The sequence below is a fragment of the Mustela erminea genome, chromosome 1 (assembly GCF_009829155.1).
Source record: "Mustela erminea isolate mMusErm1 chromosome 1, mMusErm1.Pri, whole genome shotgun sequence".
In the NCBI taxonomy this organism is placed as follows: domain Eukaryota; kingdom Metazoa; phylum Chordata; class Mammalia; order Carnivora; family Mustelidae; genus Mustela; species Mustela erminea.
Genome location: NC_045614.1, coordinates 164,914,855 through 164,935,459, shown reverse-complemented (window position 1 = coordinate 164,935,459; position 20,605 = coordinate 164,914,855). Strand labels below are relative to the sequence as shown.

General features: G+C 39.7%; 1 protein-coding gene across 6 annotated transcripts in view; it reads left to right on the top strand.

Annotated features, from left to right (window-relative positions):
• Positions 1-20,605, top strand: part of HHLA2 (HERV-H LTR-associating 2) — a 137,042-nt gene that overhangs the window by 101,581 nt on the left and 14,856 nt on the right. For 4 of the 6 annotated variants that reach the window (XM_032349882.1, XM_032349872.1, XM_032349860.1 and 1 more), the window contains one exon: positions 8,874-8,979. The gene's annotated coding sequence lies outside the window, so the exon portion shown is untranslated. Of the gene's footprint in view, positions 1-5,479; positions 5,534-8,873; positions 8,980-18,886; positions 19,032-20,605 lie in introns of those variants that run through there. The other 2 variants (XM_032349863.1, XM_032349891.1) reach the window with 2 other exon arrangements.

Sequence of the window (20,605 nt, the reverse complement as noted above, 5' to 3'; positions counted from 1 at the left end):
TGATTTGGTAAGAAAGAATAATGTTGAGGGTGTATTTAGACTTTAAAAGTGCTGTATTATTCTGGGATATGGTAAAACTTAGAATTACGTGGGGAAGGGCAGTTAGGAGAGGCACGTAGACTTTGTCTAATGATTATAAAGCTTAAATGCATTATCTGTCATTTTAGTAGTAGTGTTGGGTGAAAAGAATCAAAGTAGGATTATCATAAGGGGTAGGAGACTCACTGAGGGGATCTTTATCCCAGTTTGTTTAAACTCACTGCTGTCATTCAGAATTGGGCGAAGGCAGAATTATGGGTTAAGTGTGGGGTCTCTACAGACTCTTTCATGCTGAGAGCAGCAAGTATGGAGAAATGGCATCTTAGAACTCGGAATTTTTGCTTGATTTCTGTGTGAGATTTGTTTATTGTGTTTCTTTTCACAATGACTAGGGCTGCTTCAGCATGAATAGTTAGCTCGTACCCAGAGAGTTTGATTAGCTAAGTTAGGAAGAAAAATGCCATATACTACAGAAGAAATTTACCCTGGAATAAATGTAGATCATTTAGTCAAATTGCTATATTCTCAACATCATAAGGCTTCCCTGGGGGGAAAAATGCCAGAGGAACTTTCTTAGAAACACAAGTACATAAAACTTATTTTCCAGGGTACCTAAAAACTATGACCTAGCATGTGATTTAAGACCAGCCAACATGACCTTGGAGGAAAAGATGTCATTTAAAAAGTAATGACCAGAGTAAGGCATGGAACCAATCTTACAGAGGGCTTTTATGAGTCAAAACTCCTGGTTGCAAGTGACAGAAACCAGATTCAAATCAACTTAATCACAGCCATCAAGAGGGGAAAGAAAGACAAATTACTGAATTTGGCTGATTTGCATATACTGATTGCATATCATTATAAATTTACACTTGTTGGAGATAGAGAGAGGGTCAAAATGTGTTCAGCAGACCTAAATGTACTTTGGAAGTCTCTGAATTCAAAAGGCAAAAAAAGGGGCAACTGGGTAGCATAGTTGGTTAAGCATCCAAATCTTGGTCCAGCTCAGGCCATGATTTCAGGATCCTCGGTTAGAGTCCCATGTTGAGCTGCATGCCCAGCATGGAGTGTGCTTGGGATTCTCTCTGCCCTCTGTGTCCCTACCCTCTCTCAAATAAATCTTTAAAAAAAAAAATGAGGGGCAAAAAGGGGAATGTATTGGCTCATGATATTGGAATATCAGGAATGGCACTATATCACACTATGATCTACCCAGAAGCTTAAAAAGGACCCTTTCTACCCTTGCACCTGCCAACCTACCTTTGATTTCTGTTCTTCTCTTTGTGGGCTCTTTACCTACTACTGCATATGCTTTTCCCACTTTAGCGAAGGGAGACACAGGCATCTTTCACTCTAGATTAGTCAGGCCTAGGACAGGTCTTATATTATTTATCTACTGCTGCATAACAAATCATCCCCAAACTCAGCAGTTTAAAATAACAATCATTTATCATCTCATGGAGTTTCTAAGGGTCAAGAATCTGGAAGCTGCTTAGCTGGATGGTTCTGGCTCAGGGTCTGTCATGGAGCTGCAACAAAGGTATTGGCCAGGGCAGAACTGCTACCAAACTCATCCACGTGGTTGTAGGTGGGAAGTTTCCTGTGGACCTCTCCACAAGGCTGCTCACACAGCGTAGTGGGTAGTTTCCCCAGAGTGAGTGATCAGAGCGAGAGAAACTCATTGGAAGCCACTATGTCTTTTATAACCTAATCTCAGACGTAGCATATCATTTCTGCTCATTCTGTTGGTTTACATGGATCAACCACGGTAAAATGTGCAGGAGGACCATCCAAGGGTCTGAACACCAGGGACACCATCAGAAAGGCTGGTCCCGCAGATGCTATAATAGGCAGCCCTGTAAGATGGCCCCAGATTCTTGTTCCTTGTTATACACTCTCTCTACAATTTCCTCCCCTTGAGTGTGGGACAGACCTGTGAATATGATTAGGTAGTCAAGGCCTTGATTCAGTTGTATTACATGATGAAGGTAAAAGGATTTTGCAGATGCCCTTAACGTCCCATACCAGTTGATTTGGGTTAAGTATAAGGGAGATAATTCTGGGTGGGTGTGATCCTTCAACAGAGGGTCAGAGACTTGAAATATAGAGACCCTCTCCTATGGCCTTGAAGAACCAAGCTGCCATGCTGTAGAAAGCGCCATGTGCCACGGAATGAATAGTGGGCTCTTGTTGCTGAAGTCCTCAGTACTACAGTTGCAAGGAAGCAGATTCTGCCAGTGGTTAGTGAGCTTGGAACAGGACTCCCGGCTAGCAGCTCTGGCTCACCTTGATAACAGCCTGGTGAAACCCTGAACACAAGGTGCATTTCAGCTGTGCCCGGACTTCTGACCTACGAAGACTGAGATAATATGTGTTGTCTTAAGCTGTTAAATTTCTGGTAATTTGTTATGTAGCATAGATAACGAATAAAAGTGCCCACTGTGGTAAGGGACGTGAGGGTGTTCTCTCTGTTCATCTCCCTTCATATTGTGAACTGGAAGGAAGCTTCCTAAGGCAAGAATGGTGCCACTATGAAATGAGGGGAATGGCAAAGGCTGTTAGACAAACTGAACTTAGCTCTTGGAGTTTATGATAGTATTTCAAACCTGGAGACCTTCGCCATAGTGAGGATGTGAATCACCAGACAACAGTGCTCCCCCAACTAACAGCTTAGACATTATTCTCAATGTGGTCTGTGCAAAACTCGTAATGGAACTTTCTGGAATGATTGTTAAATTATAAACTCCTGGGCCTCGCTCCAGATGGATTGACTCAATTTTTATGGGGTATAGCTTAGAGCTATGTATTATTTTTACTAATCATTTCATAGTTTTTTATTTTAAAGATTTTGAAAACCAGAAAAAAAAGGTGAAGTACAGTGAATGCCTTTCACCAAGATTCATCAGTTGTTATTTCATCCAATTTTCTTTGTTTCTCATACACATATTTATGTATAATTTTGTTGTTGAACCATTTGCAAGTAAGATACAAACAAGCACATTAGTACATATCTCCTACAAATGAAATTATCTCAGATAATCATTTACCCTTATCACATCAAAGCGATGAAACATTGATGTATTATCTAATACAGCCAGCGTTTTCCAGTAATTCTCAAAATACCCCTTAGATGGTTACTTCATAAAGTTTGAGCCATAAACCAGAAGTTTAGGCATCACTGTATTTTGACAAGAATCCAGTGATTCATATGCACATCAGTTTGAGAAGCCCCACAGCGATTTTTTGATGGAAGACCTAATCAAGGATCACTTTGCATTTTGGTTACCAATGTTGTCTTTTCCCTCCACCATCTTTAAACTAGAATAGTCTATGTGTTTTCTATCTTCAGTTCTCTTTCTGCTTCCATCCACCTTTCCCCCTCCTTCCACCTGCCCTGAAATTTGAAAACTCTTCCATGATTTTGAAACTAGCCACAGAGGAACCACGTAAAGGTTTCATGAGTGATACAAACAAGATGTAGGAAAGGGAGGTGGCAAGTGACATCACTAGGATTTGGCTGAGGTTTCAGGAAGGATGTGGTACTTCTGTGGATCTTGAAATCACAGATGCTGACTGCAAGGAAAATTACTTGTGGGGATGAGCATGGTACATTTGGGAATCAAAGTGAGTCGGCGTCAAATAGTTCAGGAAACAACATCTGTTTTAAAAGGTGACTTGTAGCTTGACTCATAAGGAATCAGAAAACTTAATTTTAGAAAATAATTTCCAGACTCCTAGAAAAATGTGGGCTACTTAACTGTGAAACTGAAAATTATCTCGGGATGGTGAGACTAGTGAGTTTTAAGTGTATTGCCTACCAGTCTTTATGAAAAGGGTTCACCATAAAAGCTTGACTAGCATTATAAATTTCATACAAGAACTTCCCATTACGTTAAATATCAATTCCAGCCTTTAAAGTCACCTCAAATAATGTACATTCACATATTATATTTTATTTCCCCATATTATTTTAATCTCCCCCCTATTATTGGACATTTAAGCTGCTTCTAGTTCTTCACTATAATAAAAGCCTTTGTTCATACATCTATTATATTTCTGATTATTTTCTTGTAATAGTCCTGACAGAGTTGCTGGATCAGAACTTAAAATAGTCTCACACTGGAGTGTGTGCCCAGCTCACATCAATTCCCTGTGAGGCTCTGGCTGTGCAATCATTCCCTCTCTGTCCCTAAAACATTCTGATCCAGGAATAGAGGACCTGGATTCAAGCTGGCCATCACCCTCTCCCAAAAAAAGGAAGATTGAGAAACTTGACACAGACGCAGAAAATGTGGGGTCGTCTCAGGCAGGGACCTGGGGCAAAGACCTCAGGCTCCTATGGCTGAGTTTTGAGCACCACTCCTATTCCATCCAGAAGCTGGTTTGTGTGGCCCTTGCTTGAGACATGAGCAGTCTTGGAGTACTTTCCCTGAATCTATATTTTGCTTGTTATTCTGGGTTCCTACCTATTGCCCCTAAAAAAGGGGGGGCAACACCTAACTGATACCGACAGTGGGCTACATGTAATATACAGTGATATCTAGAGAATGGTAGTATTTGGAATCAGTCATTCAATCTTACTGGATTGAAAGGCAGCGAGACTCCCTTCTGTGTTCTGGGACAGAAATGTAAATGTTCATGGTAAGTGGTAGCCAAGTTTTCTCATCAACCTCTTACTGTCCACGAACCAGACCTCTTCTCAGAGGGAATTTCTGGGTGTCTGGATAGCTGTTTCCTAAAAGAAGAGAACAGAAACTCAAGAAGCACCTGGTGCCACAAACCTATGCAGCTAATCGTGGCCCAATGTCACAGTCATTAAGTGGAAGTAATGTGATTCAAATCTCGGCACCCTCACTCCACAGCCTTAGTTCCTACCTGCTTCTTTATACTCCCTTGCCAAATGCAGCTAAGTCTCCTTTATATGAAGAGGAACTATTGCCAAATGTCCCCCAACTATAGAGATGTCAGAGTTAGCAAATAAAAATACAAAATTCCCAGTTAAATTTGAATGCCAGATCAATGAATGATTTACTTTAGCCTAAGTATGTCTCAAACAATGCATAGGACATGCTTATAATATAAAAGTATTAGTTCATCTGAATTCAAATTTAACTGGACATCCTGTATTTTATCTGGCAACTGTACACAGCCCAATATCCAACCCTCTTTTCAGTATTCCCCCTCAGCAACAAAAATGAATTTAACTTCAGCACATACATGCCTCAAAGGGTGCAGTGCAGAAAAAATTTCAGAGGAAATTTCAGAAATTCAGATCTGCTGAAATCATTGTTATAGTACTCAACAGGCAGTCTCTATTCAATGAGCTAGCCTAGGCAGCCAGCTTTCATTTCAAGTTTGATGACTTGGTTAGTGCAAACTTTTGTTGCATGCTATCCTACAGTAGGTGACATTGAATCCTGGCCCCTCTATCATTCTGCAGCTTTTCTTGCTTTCAAAGACTGCAAGAACTGGAAACATTAGTTTGGATATATGTGTACGTCTGGCCCACCTACCTCCCATTCTGTTCTGTTCCTGGGGCTCAGAAGAATCTTCCTTCCCGGGAGAAACAGATTACTGACCCAGGTTGCAGAATTCTTTTAAAAATGCACATTGCTATCGGGTTTTGTAGGCCAGAGGAGACGGCAGAGGAGAGAGATGCAGTGAAAATGGGATCCCTAAATTCAGCAGAGTTAGGAGGAGTCATGCTGAAAGCAACTGATTGCAGACTCTAAGCGGGTGTGGTCAGAAATCCAAAGGCAGTGCAATATTCAGGACTCAGGAAATAGTCAGACAAGCAGAAATCTTTGGTTCAAATTAAACATGGAATTAAATTGATGAGCCAGGTTTTTAGTTCTGTTTTTTGTTTGTTGGGGTTTTTTGTTTGTTTTTGGTTTTACTTTTTAATTTTTTAAAATTTTACTTATTTTTTAAATTTAAATTCAATTAGCCAACATACAGTACATCATTAGTTTTTTATTATGTTCAGTTAGCCAGTGTATAGTACATCATTAGTTTTTGATGTAGTGTTCAATGTTTCATTAGTTACATATAACTACCAGTGCTCATCACATCACATGCCCTCCTTAATGCCCCTAACCCAGTTTTTTGACATAAAGAACAACTTTCATTCTTCAACTGTCATCAGTATTGCAATGACTAAACCAAGGAACTATTTGAGAATAAGGTATGAATATTCATATATGCCTCTCTCAAGCCCTTGAACGTATCCTAGGATGTAGTATTACTTTGGATCAACTATTTTGAAGGCATCGGGTTTGCAAAATGCTACCATCTGGCTCTCCTCCTACTCTAGCCTTTACAAAAGAGGTCAGGGAGCTGGTTAATTTGGGGATTCCAAAATTTGCCAAGGATAGACATTCTCATTATATACTCAGAGGAAAAAAAAAAAATGTGTAGATTATAGTCCTGCAGAGACCAGTGTAAGTGAAGTTAGCTGGCCTACAGGTAGAGTCTAAGAAAATAGCATCCACTTCAATTATTTACGACAGAGGAAATTTAATGCAGGCATCCAAGTAATAAAGGAGTTGGGAAATCAAGGATGAGACAGTAAGAATCTCATGGAACAATAGGAAGTCACTTCTATGGTGAAGGAATTGATACAATGGAATCCTAGGGATGAGGTCACCTCATGGAAGCTGGAACCCTGACGGGTCTGCCTGTCAGGACCTTGAGCCATGGAAAGAATGGAGCTGGTACCAGAAAAGCTGCCTAACACATTATTACTTAATCAGGTGGTGAGTCTCATTGTAACTTCTGTCCATGTGTTGCCTCCTCATTGGAAGAAATTTACACAGTGACTGAGGCAGTTCTGGATACCGAGTGTTATCCATGGCAAATCCTAATAGAATTGCAATAAAAGCGCCTAGATTTTGAGAAAGGTTTGGTTTTCTTGGCCAAGGGCATTCCTTCAGAAGTTGTGTTTAGATATATAAAAAGTATAGAGTTTATGAAGAAGATACTTGAGTTTTAGAGTCTATGGTCAAGGATCCACTATCTACAACAAAGTGTGCCTTCTGGTATTCTATTAAGCAAATATTGCATGAGCGAACTGCTTATATACCATTCAGGACCCATTTGGCAAGCAATGAGAAGGAGGTTGAACTGAACTTCCACCAATGCCTGGTCTCGTTATGGAGAGCCTCTTCTGTAGTGAAGGCTTTCTGGTGAGCATTCACAGGGAACATGAATAAGGTGGCCATAGGAGTCTAGATAGACTCTGTGTAGGCTCCACCACACAGCCTTTCCCTCATCAAAGCAAATCAGGCGGTGCCACAGCTGAGTGCTCACTTTGTCAGCCTTAGAGATCAGCCCACGTCTCTGATGTGACATCACACTTAACAAAGACATGTCGGCTCTTTGCTGGATTATATGTAATTGCTTCTGTTACAGAAAGGATTGTATTTCCCTTCTTCTTGGCTGTGCCTTTGCTAGAACTACCAACTGCAGTCTTACTGAATGCTTCATACTCAGTCATTATCCTACCCAAACTGGCTCTGAAGGGAGTTCCTTGATCAAAAGCAAAGAAAGCAAGTCATGGACTAATTCAAATGTAACTCACTTATTTTATGTTTTCTATCAATGATGCCACAAGCCTTCTAACATGGTGGAGTGGTCTCTAAAAACTTAGCCCTGAAATCTTCCAGGGCACCTTCTACATGATGACATAGCTACTTCACAGAAGACTGGGTAGGCTCTGAACCAGTGTTCCAAATAAGGAACTGTGTCCCCACAGTTAGAAGATGTGGATCTAGGAACCATGGACAGAGGAGGGACTGAGGTAGTTAACAATTTTAACTAAGCTACTCTCAGTTTTTTACTCACTGAGGCTTTTAGTGTCATTCATCCTCCCTTTTAGTACCTGAGGACTGGAGGCAACATACCATGTGTAACCTACAGTACTACCCTGTAACAGTACTACAGGGTAGTACTGTAGGTTACACGTACACTATATGGTACACATACACTGTATGTTACACACTAAACATCTGTAACATGCCATGTAGTACTTCTAAATTAGAAACTAAGACAGGTCATTTGGGTTCTTCATGCCATGGGGAAAATGGCAGAAAAGTGAGATACTATTAGCTGGGGTGATTGACCATGCCTCGTAAGAATACTATGATTACTGCTGTGCAGTTAGGAGAAGTATGATAGGAACATAATGGATACCTTTATTTTATATTCTCAGTGGGAAAGGGTTGGGGTAAGGTTGGTAAGATCCTAGGTAAGACCACAAAGAACTGAAACAGTTCAAAGGTCAAGGTTCGGGCTACTCCACAGGGCGAACATAGCTAAGGGACTGCCAGAAGGTAAGGAGATCACAGAAGAGTTAACAGAAAAGGGAAGACACAAATACGAGCTCTGGTTTAGGGAGAAGTGGCAGATAGAAAAACCATGGTCTGTTTCTTTGCTTGACGTGTCATGACTTAGAACAAAATGTCTTCTATCTACATTGTATGTAGAGTGTGTTGGTGATGGTATTCCTTTTGGACCATAGATTGAAGCAGAATTTGAGGGGGAATAAATATATCCTAAAGTAGAACCACTCGAAGTGGGGCTCTGCAGGCTCATGCCAGTGTATGAGCTGTTTATTACTGGTTCATGATGCAAGAAGTATAGAAATAGAGAGTATTTAAAATTACTCTGATAGATTGCTATCTAGATTTCTATGCCTATTGTATATAATAATAAAAAATCAAGGCTCACATTTTATGTTTAATTTCATTTATCTAGCAATTCATCTTTATTACATTTTCCCAGTGAATTTGCCCATGACAGATTAGAAACCAAAATTTACTGTTTCTTTACTGTAGATGGTTTGAGAAGTGCTGATTTGTTTAGCAGTGCCCTCATGATATCTATTATTACTCCTGAATGCGGCAACTTCTGGAACTTGGAATACTTCCCACAGCAAAGGAGGTAAGTAAGCTGGCCATTGTTCATAGAGTATTTGGGTGATGGTAAGTGAAGACATCCTTAGCTACATGTGTTGGGCAGCCAAAGGTTCATGTATAGAAATATACCAATGAGCTGACTGTAGAGCCTATCATCTGTTGCCCTCTCTACCTACCATGGATGGCTTTCCTAAGAGTAGAAGTTTATAACCAATACATGACCTCTCCAGTTTGGAAAGTAGAACCATGATCTAGTCAGGAGGAAGTTGACTAGAACTGAGTCACTGTGTAACAAAACCTGAGCTGTTGACTTCCCCGGCATTGTCTGCTCTTTTGAAGCCTGGAGATTCATCCTTCAGTTCTGGAGTTCCCAGTCTCTTTCTAATACATTTCCTTCTTGTTTAAGTCTTAAATCTGTTGCTTGTCACTACAGAAGGTCTCATAGTTTTAAAAGCATTTGATAAATATTGCCAAATTGCTTTCCAGAAAGTTATATATCAATGTATACCATCACCAAAGATATGTCTCCAATATCTTTCCAGAGCTGAATATTAAATGTATATATACATATGTGTATGTGTGTGGATATCTGTCTCTCTATGTAACCTGTCTCTATCTATCTAACCTGTCATTCTGCCAGGTTAAAAATGGGATCTTATTTAAAATTTTTTCATATCCTTGAATATTTGAAGGTATTTCATATCTTTCATCTCTCTGAAAAATTTTTTCATATCTTTGAATATTTCGTATCTTTGAGTATTATTGAAGGTAAATTTGGGAGAGATTAGGTATCAGGACAATTTTATATGCAAGTTTTAGAAACCAAATTCAAATTAGCTTAGACAAAAAAAAAAAAAGAGGTTTGGTTAGCACACATAAAATGTAGTTTACAGAATTGAATTAAGAAGTGTGGGAACCAAGGCCATGACGATGTACTTATTGGCAGGCATTTCTGCACTCGCCTACTTGCCATTATGCTCTCATCCTCTGCCTCTCTCTGCACTCCCTGCCATTGATTGATTTCTTTCTGTCAAACAGTTCTCTTCACATGGCAGGAGTTTATTGCTGCCATTAGTTTCAAACATAGTCTCCCAGCCTAGAAGCCTTAGTGGAAGAAAGGTCTTCTCATTTAATGTTCAGAAGTGGTTTGGCCTTTCTTGGGTCCCTTGCCCACTGTTTGGATGGGTTGCCATGATTTGCCCCACCTGGATTATTAGCCTCTCCTTGGTTGGAATGATAGAGTAGGACATTGTTGCCAACACAGACTAGCAGCAACCCCCTTCCCAGAATGAAATGAAATGGGGAAGAAGGGTTCCCCTGAAGGCAGGGTAGCTGGGCAGACAGAAATATTCTCTACGCATTTAGCAGGAGCTCTTGACTTTGAGCAGATTGATTACATGTTGAAATCAATGCTTAAAAAAGACTAAGACAGCAATGGTACTTACTAGGGTAACCATATAATTTATCATCCAATCTGGGGCACTGTAAAAGAGGCTACTATTAATTAACAGAACCCACAGTTAACCCTATCTGGAGAACTGAGAAAGTGAACTTAGAATCACTATAACCATACATGGTTTTATAATTGCCATCAGCACTTGCCAAGAGAAAATAGCTTCTTAGAATTGGGGCCGAAACTCCCATAAAGGTCAAGATTCAAAAAGACTAAAGGGACCATTGGAAGGGACCATTTGCTCCTTGATAGCTGGTTCTCTGGGGAATGACCTAGAGGTGGTGAATCACTGATGTCATGTGAAAAGTTTCAGAGTAGAGTGGTTAATAGAGGGCCCCAAAGTCATGAACATGATGTTTTTTAAAGTCCTGACGTTGCATTCACTGTAATCTTGAGCAAGCTACTTAGCCTATATAAACCTCAGTGTCTTCATCTATAATTCTATAATGGAAATTATAACATCTCACACGATTGTATTTAGATTTGCAGTGTATATAACATTACTGTATGCTTAATAGCACTGAGACGTTACCTGCTAATATTACCAAAAAAGTAATAAATTCAGGAGAATAGAGAAAACTACATTTTATAATTTTTAAATTTTTTTTTTAGCAGATAGGACCTCCTTGTAAACTTTGTTCATATGGGTTGTTTCATCCTTCTTTAGATGTTCACATCATCTGCTCTCTGACCTGCCAATTCCTCCCACCCAAGATCCCTACAAATGTAGACAACACTGCAATTTGTGTCAAGGACGGAGGAGTCAATTGTCCCCTCATGTCATTTAAGAATGCCCTTCAGTTTGTCACTTGTGTCACTGGGACTTTGCAAAAACGATTTCAGGATTGATAAGGGGAATCTGATTCACAGGATCTTTAAAGTCAGTACACCGTGAGAAGGAGTAGCAGTAGATAAGGTCCCAGGTACAGCTCAGGGGGTAAAGTTTGTTGGGAATTGGGGTCACAATTCGAGGGAAAAACGGGGTCAAGGAATGTTATTCAGTGTGTTTGTAGGCATGGGGAAAGAGAAGGAGAGCTGGGGTGGGTTAGGGTTCAGGTCTGGGGAAGAGAAGAGAGAACAGAATTGGGACATGGAGGAATAACGAGAAGATGGGTTGATACGAGGAGAGCAGATGAGGTCATTCATGTTTCTCAATGAAGGGAGCAGCTGATCTTTGGAAAGTAAGCATGGGAAGCCAAGGCAAGGAGGAACAGTCATCATTCTACAGCAAACCATGCTGGGCCTGGATCTCACTGCCTGAACAGATGAGAACATAAAAAAGATGCCTCACTTTAAAGAATCCTATCATCACTGGTTACAGTCTGTTTCTCTGTGTCTCTTTCTGTCTCTCCTCTCTTTCTCTCCCTCCATTCAAACCGCAACTCCCCTCTCCCCCCCGCCCCCTGCCGCCCACCAGCATTCTCTCTTTCTTTCTCCCTCCCTGAATGTTCCAGTGTCTTTACTGAACTCAGAAGTCCCCTGGGAGACCTTCTAGCTATAGAAACACGTAGAACTGAGCAGAGGCTGACTTCCCAGGTGGGTCAGGACAGCTTGAACTTTGAGTGGAGCCATGTGTATGAATGAGTCAAACTCATGTACTTTGCTTTCAAAAGGTCTACAGACCAGCTTAAAACTTTTATATTGTCCCTTCTCTAGTCTTAACTATAAATTCAACACTAAACTTAGAATGTTGAAGTACACATCATTGCGTTAGAACTTGTCAAAATCACTCTTTCTACCAACATGCCGGTCCTAGTTGTGTATTATTAAGTTACTTTACTACCCCGTAGCCTTATTTTTAAAGCCCCTTGAAAATAAATATTTATTCTTTTTTTTTTTTAAAGAAATAAGGACAAACAGGGGCCTTGGAGGGTGAAATAGCCAAATTCTTTATTAGTTGTATAAAAGAAAACATCATTTTTGCAAACTACTACTTCAGCTGAGTATCAGTATTTTACTTTTAATGTTGATACTAAAAAGAAAGGGGACTTTTAAGGTTAATGTGTTCCACTGTTAGAAACCTCTTCTTACAAAAAACATAAGGCACTTTAAATTTACTACAAAATTCCAATAGCTCATAACTGACACTTGCTTTAGTTCCAAGATTAAATGAGGTTTTGCCACCATTAACAAGAAAATGCATGTCTCTAACTTAACTCTTAACATATGACAAAACTTCTGTCAATATTTTATTGTGATGGGAAGAGAGATTGTTTTTTTTTTCATTGATTTATTTATGTAGACAAAAATGGAACTTCCTGTGTCAGTAGCTCTTCAGCAGGTAAAAAAATATATTTTTTTAAATTTTGTTTCACTTTGGAATATTTGGAGACATTTGTAGGGACAAGTCACAACAGTTTAAATATATTACTTAGTTATATATTATATATATTATATAATTATATATTATATATATTATATACAAATATATTATATTATTTATTGAATATATTACTTAGTTAGCACAAAGTCTAAAGGTAGAAGATCCAGAACAGCTAGACTCAACAATATCATTATAAATCCCATTTCTTTCTGACTTTCTATCATTTCTATGATCCTTGTTATGTTGGTTTGTTAATCCTCACACTTATTTCTTCACATCAGGAAGGTGGTTCCTGCAGCTACAGCATGAAATGTGTGCTCAGAAAGCAGAAGGAGGGGGTTGCCATGAAGTTCTGCTATTGCATCTATTCCTCTTATAAAGACACAAAATTTTCCACAGAAATCCTCCCAACAGACCTCTGCTTATGTCTTATTGTCCAAAACAGTGTCCAAAAATTTTTTTTTCAGTTTGATTTCAGTAGTTCATTTTGGAGAAAGCAGTGCAAGAAGCTGGCCACACTCTTATTTCTCTTGGGCTCAGAGTTACAAGGAGGGAAAGGCAGACAAACAGACATTATAGTTGGGTTTCAGTACTTGAGTCATGCAAACGTAGTTAGTTGCTGAACTCACTTCCAGGACAGTTGGGAAGTTCTGACTAGGTTCCAACTCTTCCTGGTGGTCACGACCCTGGCTCCTCCTTCCCCAAATGTGAAGGACTCCCCCTCCCACATGGAGCCAATATGGCCGTCTCATGTACCCTTTCTAGACCCTTCCATTGTTCTGTTGGCTAGAGGTGGCCAAGTCTCACACAGGGCTGAACAGAGGAGTTCTGTTAGCAAAGAAGGGAAATGGTACCAGTGTCTACCATGGTGTGCTTTCACATTTTATCTATTTCATGTTATTAAGTTTGCTTTCAAATCGTTTCCTTTCACATTTGCTTACAGGCTGGCTCCTTTTATTTGTCTCTTATAATCCCACTGGTGGGATCTTTCCAAAAGACAAATCTGATTTGACCATTAACTTCCTATTTTCTCAGTGTGTCTTATAAGAACAGTCATGATCTGGCCTTTGCACACCTTTCCAGCATTTTTTCTTCCACATGGCCTGCTTGGTGTTTATGTTTCTCTTGCAGCTGTATCTTTGTTTTATTGTCTGCCTAGAAAATATCTTCCCTCCTCCACTTCCCTGTACTCCTTCCCATAGGCAGCTTCTCCTTGTCCTTCAAAACCCAATGCTTTAAGAAGCTTTCGTTAAAACCCTGCCCCCACTAAGCTCAAGAGATTTCTTCTGTCCTTCCATAGCACCTCATGGGATTTCCTATTGCTGCCTGTATCTCTGTATTATGATTTGTTTGTTTATATGATCCGTCAATCTTTTGGTAGATCCTGAGCTCTGTGAGATTAGGAACTAACTCATCCCCATACACTTTGTGACCCATAGGAGATGCTCAAATTGTATGTTTCCCATGGCAAAAAAGATGGTTAAGCTTGATGGATGACAGAGTTAACACCATACAAACAATGATCTAATCCTGTTTCCTAGGAGGTTGGGATAAATTTGAGGTATTTCATTTTCTCTTGTTTTTCAGAACTTTAATATGGTCGGAGTCAAAGGATAGATTGTAGGTAGAAGATAGGGCTAAAGCAATGGAGCTTTATAAACAAGGGTTATTTGGCAGAATTGACTCTGAACTGTAGAGAAAACTCACTGATATGAAGTCAACCTCACAACCACTATACTTTGAAATGACCCACTAAGCACTATATGCAGACTGAAGCCAGCAGTCTTCCCTGTCTTGTGCACCAGCCAGTTGAGTCAGCTATAGTTTTACATTCCAAGGACTGAAAGCCACTAATTCAGGTGTCCATAGGCACAAACACTTGCCAGAAAGCAGACCTCTATAAGTCATCCCTTAATAAAAACACTAAGCAATCTACACAGCTAGGAATAAGTCTTGTAAAGATTGTTTTGCTTTTTTTTTTTTACACCAAATCCTTGATTCAGCAATTCTGTTACAGGTCACTCAACCCCAGCACCTCTATATGTAGGTGCAAGGAGGAGTTCTTTATTTCTGGAATTGAAAGGGTGACACAGGGATCGAGTCAAAATGGTTAATGGTTAATGAGAATGAGTGACTGACTATATCACTTACCATGCAATAGATATATTCAAATATAGCAGCCGTGACGACTATCGGATGGGATTCTGATACCGACATTCCGACATTGAGTGATAAATGTAAACTGACCTAAGGAAGGTCTCTTTTGACCCTCCAGGTACTACTGCTTCCTCTCTGTGTTACAGATACTGGGTCTCACATGTCTACAGCGAGAGGTCACCAAATCACTTCAGAGCTTTCCGTACTTTTCTCAAAAGCCTTACATCTGACACAATCAGGCCCCGTTGTTGGTTTAGCTAAAAAACTTGGTATCTAAGTTATATATTTTGAATGTTTTTTAAAATTAAAATAACGAGTGTTCATCTACTACTTTCTAGGTTTTTTGAGTGGACGGGGTCAAGGCATTGTTCTGAGCATGAAGCCCTGTTGGTTTCCTGTGTTCTCTTTCTCAGACAGCCTTTGTAGCGTACTATCCAGTTTCTTGAAAGTGGCCAGAGAACTTGGTACTCAGATTTTTATAAGAGTTTGGCTCCTTCTAGATCTTCACAGTTTGCTCTCAGTCTTTCACTGTTGTCTCTCTGACACCTAATCCGATAGCAGACTTTTATTCTGTCTTTTTTTGTGACTTGCTCTTACTTAATCTTTCCAGAGCATTCATCTTATTCAACTTAGCTGTTGGGGAAACACCAGGTTTGTCTTGTCCTCGCATTTAGTCAATTAACATTTAAATTATTTAGTGATGCTAACTCACTGGACTGGCGGGAGGACAAATACACAGAAAGAGCAGACCGGCTTCTAAGAGGCACTTGACATGCCACAGGCATCTATCAGTGGTTTATAGACGGAGCCCTGACTTTTTTCATCAGTCCTTGGCCTTACATCTGCACATGTTCAGAACTCACTTCACTTAATGGAGTCTTATTCAGTTGTTTACTACCTTTATAATCTCAACAAAACTCCTGCCATCTGCCTTGTTAACCTTGGCATTTTCTTGTGTCTGTTGTCTTGGCTGTGTGGCATTTTTGCTTAAAAAAAAAAAAACCCACCACTCTGTCCAGCTATATTCTTTCTTGTATATAGCACTATTGAGGCAGATTGTATAACTTACCCTTTTGGCAGGAAGGAACATTTTGTGATGCAGTCTAAAGTGGAAAATGGCCCTTAGAGGCATAGTAGTACCCCTCTTCCTCACATTCTTTGTCTCAGGCTCTGTGGGCTCTGCTTCCAGGAGATCAACCCTGGATAGGTTTTGTAGAGTGTCTTTAGAAGGAAAGTGTGAAGAAGTATGGGAACAGGATAGGGCAGAAAAAGGAGCTAAGCAGGGATATGGCTTCCGGTAAAGTCCCAGCTTCATTCCCTGGGAGGGGCTCTGGACCACAAAAGGTTTCTTGACTTGAAGCTACCACTGACTGGGGCAGAGAGTAGGGAAGGTGTATAACTCCCAGAATCATAGCTTTCATCACTTAAGGACAATCCTCTGAAAAATGTAGCAGTAGCCAAGCAGCGTTTAGTAAAATTGATCACAGGGGATCTGTGCAGGAGATTAATGGTCTGCTAATGTACAAAATATCAGATATTAAATGTATAGAATTTCTAAAATAGCTGCTTTTATTAGACCCAATTTATGAACCTTCCTGAGTTTTCTTGGTTTTACCTGTTTCCTGGGCCCTCAACTGTGTGGACAGAGAGAACCCCTACCCCAACACCACTGACCCGCTTCTAAATGTCAGGTGCTGACCCTGCCTTCTCTGGGGAGGCCAACTTCAGCATGTCCACAATTTTACCCACCACAGTGTGAGCTGCAGTGACCACAGTCTAGACATGAGTTTCCATGACACTCACAGAGGCACTGGCTTCTCCTGCCTTGTATTTCAAGACTCAGGGTACCATACTGTGAGGCATGACCTCTGGCTTCCTTCATGGCTGTCCTCCATGGCCGAGGGGCCAGGTGCACAACTAGAAGAAACATGGGAGTTAAAGCCTCATGGGGAAAACCCGTAAATGAATTCCTTCAGTTCCTTTTCTCTGACGGATATGTGGTTCTGTAGAAGATACTAGGAGATCTGAGCAAGTGGTTCTGTTTTCTGTTCTAAAGCTATGCCCAAGGCAACCACAACCTCGTATCTACTTTCCCTTCTTCATTGTTTCACTTCCCCTTTTCCTTCACTCTTACTGCTCTGCTGCTGCACCCTCCTCCTCCACAAAAATGTATTACTGTGTACCTTACCCCGTTACAAAGACCCAGTCCTCCATCCACAACAACAGTGGAAAACAAACAAACAAACAAACCAGAGCCTGAAACAGAGATAGTACCCCTAGAGATTCAGAGCTTCAACCCAGTGTATGAATCCTCAAGGAGTGGATGTCCACTGTAAAGGTGAGATTTTTTTGAGTAAAGAGAGGGTAATCCTAAAATTATTCTTTTGTTCTTCTTTTCTGTCTTAACAAAGTTAATACTATTAAAATCTAAGTGGATGCTTAGGAGAAATCCCTACAATGTTACAAAGAGTTTCCTTTTGTTATGACTTTCACAAATTGGCTCAGAGCCAAGAACACTATGGTGAGGCACTGAATTTAAAAACAATGCAGAGGAGAATGTACACCCTGGATGCTGCTTTTCTTGAAGGAACTCATAAAGGAAACTGGCATGTTGCAAGTTATAGGAAACATTCTTGTTTTTCAAAAACAAATTGACTTGCAATGTAGCTCAGTCACATTTAGGCCAGCAGTTAGGAGCCAGGTCTAGTCTTGAGTGTCACTGATGGGCAGGCTAGAGAGTCTGGCATGAACGCAAGTGAAGTTTGTCATTATTGTCACAGTTAGTGCTGATGGCTGCAGTCAGTGTGGTCTGTCGCTGTCAAAGTGGGTCCAGGGGTAGTTGTTCTGTTCTCCTTGTTTTATGCTTGTAGAATGGCCTCAATTTTCTCTTCTGTCTGATTAGTCTTAGCATCTGGATTTCTTTTTGCCATGTTCCATTACAGAGGCTGCCTCTCTGCCTTTCTCCCCCACATCTGGAATCCAGCCAAAATGTACCAGAACAAGATGCTTCTAACATTTGAACCCTTTTGTAAGGGTGCTGATTGCAACTTGGGTAACTTCAGTTTAATTCAAGGTGGATGATTTCTGCTGCTTTGGGGGAAGAAAATAAATGTCTAAAAATAAAACTTGGGCATAAAAATAGGGCCAAATACTCATTAACTGCCTCACTTAGCTGAATGCTGAAATTATTTCAACAGAGCTAAATCAAGCATTTGTGTAGAAGAGGTTGAGTATGTTTTTTTATTCATAGTACTTTATCTTAGATGATAAATGGGTTACTGTAATTTGTCATTTTATTCAAAAGACATGAATTAAATAGCTCTCAAGAGCCTAATTTTCAGCTCATGGTGACCCTTGAATTGGGAGGATTGTGTTCACAAGTTTTTTAGAATGTATGTTGAGGGCTTTTATGGGAAAGGCTGGAAGGGCAGGCTGGCCCAGTGGCCAGAGTATGGAAGGCTTAGTGGGCTAGGGTTAAAAATTTGGATCTGAGTATGGTGGGAAGCCACTGAAGGGATTTCAATAGGAGGATGTCATGGAATGATTTACATTTTAAAAATATGACTGTTGGCTCCTGCACTGATAGTGGACTGACTGTAAGCAGTAACCAGCCAGATATCTAGGGATGAGATGACAGTGGCTTTTGAAGAGACAGTAATGGTAGAGTTGCTGAGTGCACAAATAATGGAGTTTTAGGCCATTAACAAAACGACTGGGAGTAATTCTGAGTGATTTTGTTGTCTTGTTTGGGGTAAGGCAGGGAGCAATGGCAAAGGGAATGAGGAAAAATTCAAGGGCTCATGTTGATTCTGTGAGGCCTTAGGCATCTAAACAGACAGGTCAGATGGAAAATTGGATATATGACATTGACTCAGATAAGTTTCAGAAGCCTTCACATACAGAATGACATTCAGAGCCATGGAATAGAAGAACTCACCTAGGGAGAGAGTCCAGAGATAGTATCAGACTTGAGAACTTCCATTATTTCTACATAAATAGGGAAAGCAGAGACTGAACAGCAGTGAGGAAGAAGAAAAGAAAAAAAAAAAAAACCAGGAGAATGAGTTGGCTAGAAACAAGAGAAGGATCTTCCATCAGAGAGATGAGGGAGGGCCCATTATGTTGAATGCTGCTGTGAGACTGGGTAAGATGAGGACAAATCCTATCTATTGTTCCTGGCAACGTGGAGGTTCTTGGAAACACTGACAGGGGCAGTTTATGACCTGTCACATAAACAGAGGCCACAGTGGATTGAGAGGAAATAGTAAAAGGGAAATGGGGGTGGTCCTTTAGACAATTCTTTCAAGAATTAGAATTAGAATAGAGCTAAAACATAGGTAGATAGCTAATCAAGAGCCAGAGGAGAATATCATGGGGCTTTTTCCATGTTCTTAAGATGGGACCTTTTGGGGCTCAGGGGCTTGATCTAGTGGAGAGAGAGAAACTGATGATACAGTAGAAGAGGGGATATATTTGCAGGGACAGATCTCTTGAGTGTAAAAAATATGGGAAACAGGGCAAAAGTGAAGGATGTGGCTTTCTGTAAGAGCAGAAGGGGAGACAGAAAGAGAAGACACAGCTGTTAATGGCTTGGTTCAACTGGTGGTGGAGTGAGGGAGTATCCATAATTGTCACTAATGAAGGCAAAAGCATCAGCTGAAAGAGACATGGTGGGTGGGGGGAAGAAATACTGGAAGTTTCAAGAAAAGTTAGCAAATATTGGAGTCATTATGAAGAATGAGAAAGTGAACCTATATAGTAAGATAGTGGACATGGAATGCCCCAAAGTTAAATTAAGCAAGGTGGATCTGAATTAATTGTTGCTTGGGAAAAAATGCTTAATTCTTGTTTGCTTGTTTGTTTTATCAAGTAGCCTATAAAGATAAAAAGTGTTATTACATATTTACATATGTTCATAGCAGAAAATGAGTTTAATGATTACTTGTAATCTTACTATTCAGAAATAATCATTGTGACACAACTTTTCATACATTATACATGCAAATACATCAATAGAAAAAAATGAAAAGTCTTATTTTCATAACTAAGGTTATTTTACAAGTTTTTGCTTTGCCAAACATTATATCTATTGCTCTGAGCTACTGGAGTGATAACTTTGTCATACTGCAAATGTATTCCCTGATTATTTGTATTTTAATATGTTCTTGTTGCTTTTCCAATTTTTATGTAGATCTATCTATCATAAAAAATGTATAGTCCTGTTAAAAAAGGCCCTCTCCCAGGGCCATACAAACAATTATTTTCTTCTAGTATTTAAAAGGTAAAGATGAAACTAGAAATTATTCTATCAGGTTTAATTTTGCTGCGATGAAGGACTGTAATTGTATATTTTTAGAATAGTCTTAATTATTCTTAAATCTCATATCCTATAATATATTTATAACACAACTTTTTAATCGTGTGGATCCCAAGTTATTTCTTTAAAATTTTCTTTTAGAGATTTTTAAAACTAATTATATGTTATTCTTTAAACAAGATATTTCTTAAAAGGAGTAAAAATTATCTATAATCCCAGCACCAGAGAAAATCAGTTATATTTTACTTACTTGGAATTATATTGTATGTATACAGTTTGCCATGTGTATTTTCTTATCTGTTTCAGATTTTGAAGTACTCATTTTGAATCATGACTTATTTTATTTTTTAAAAAGATTTGATTTATTTATTTGACAGAGACAGACAGTGAAAAAGGGAACA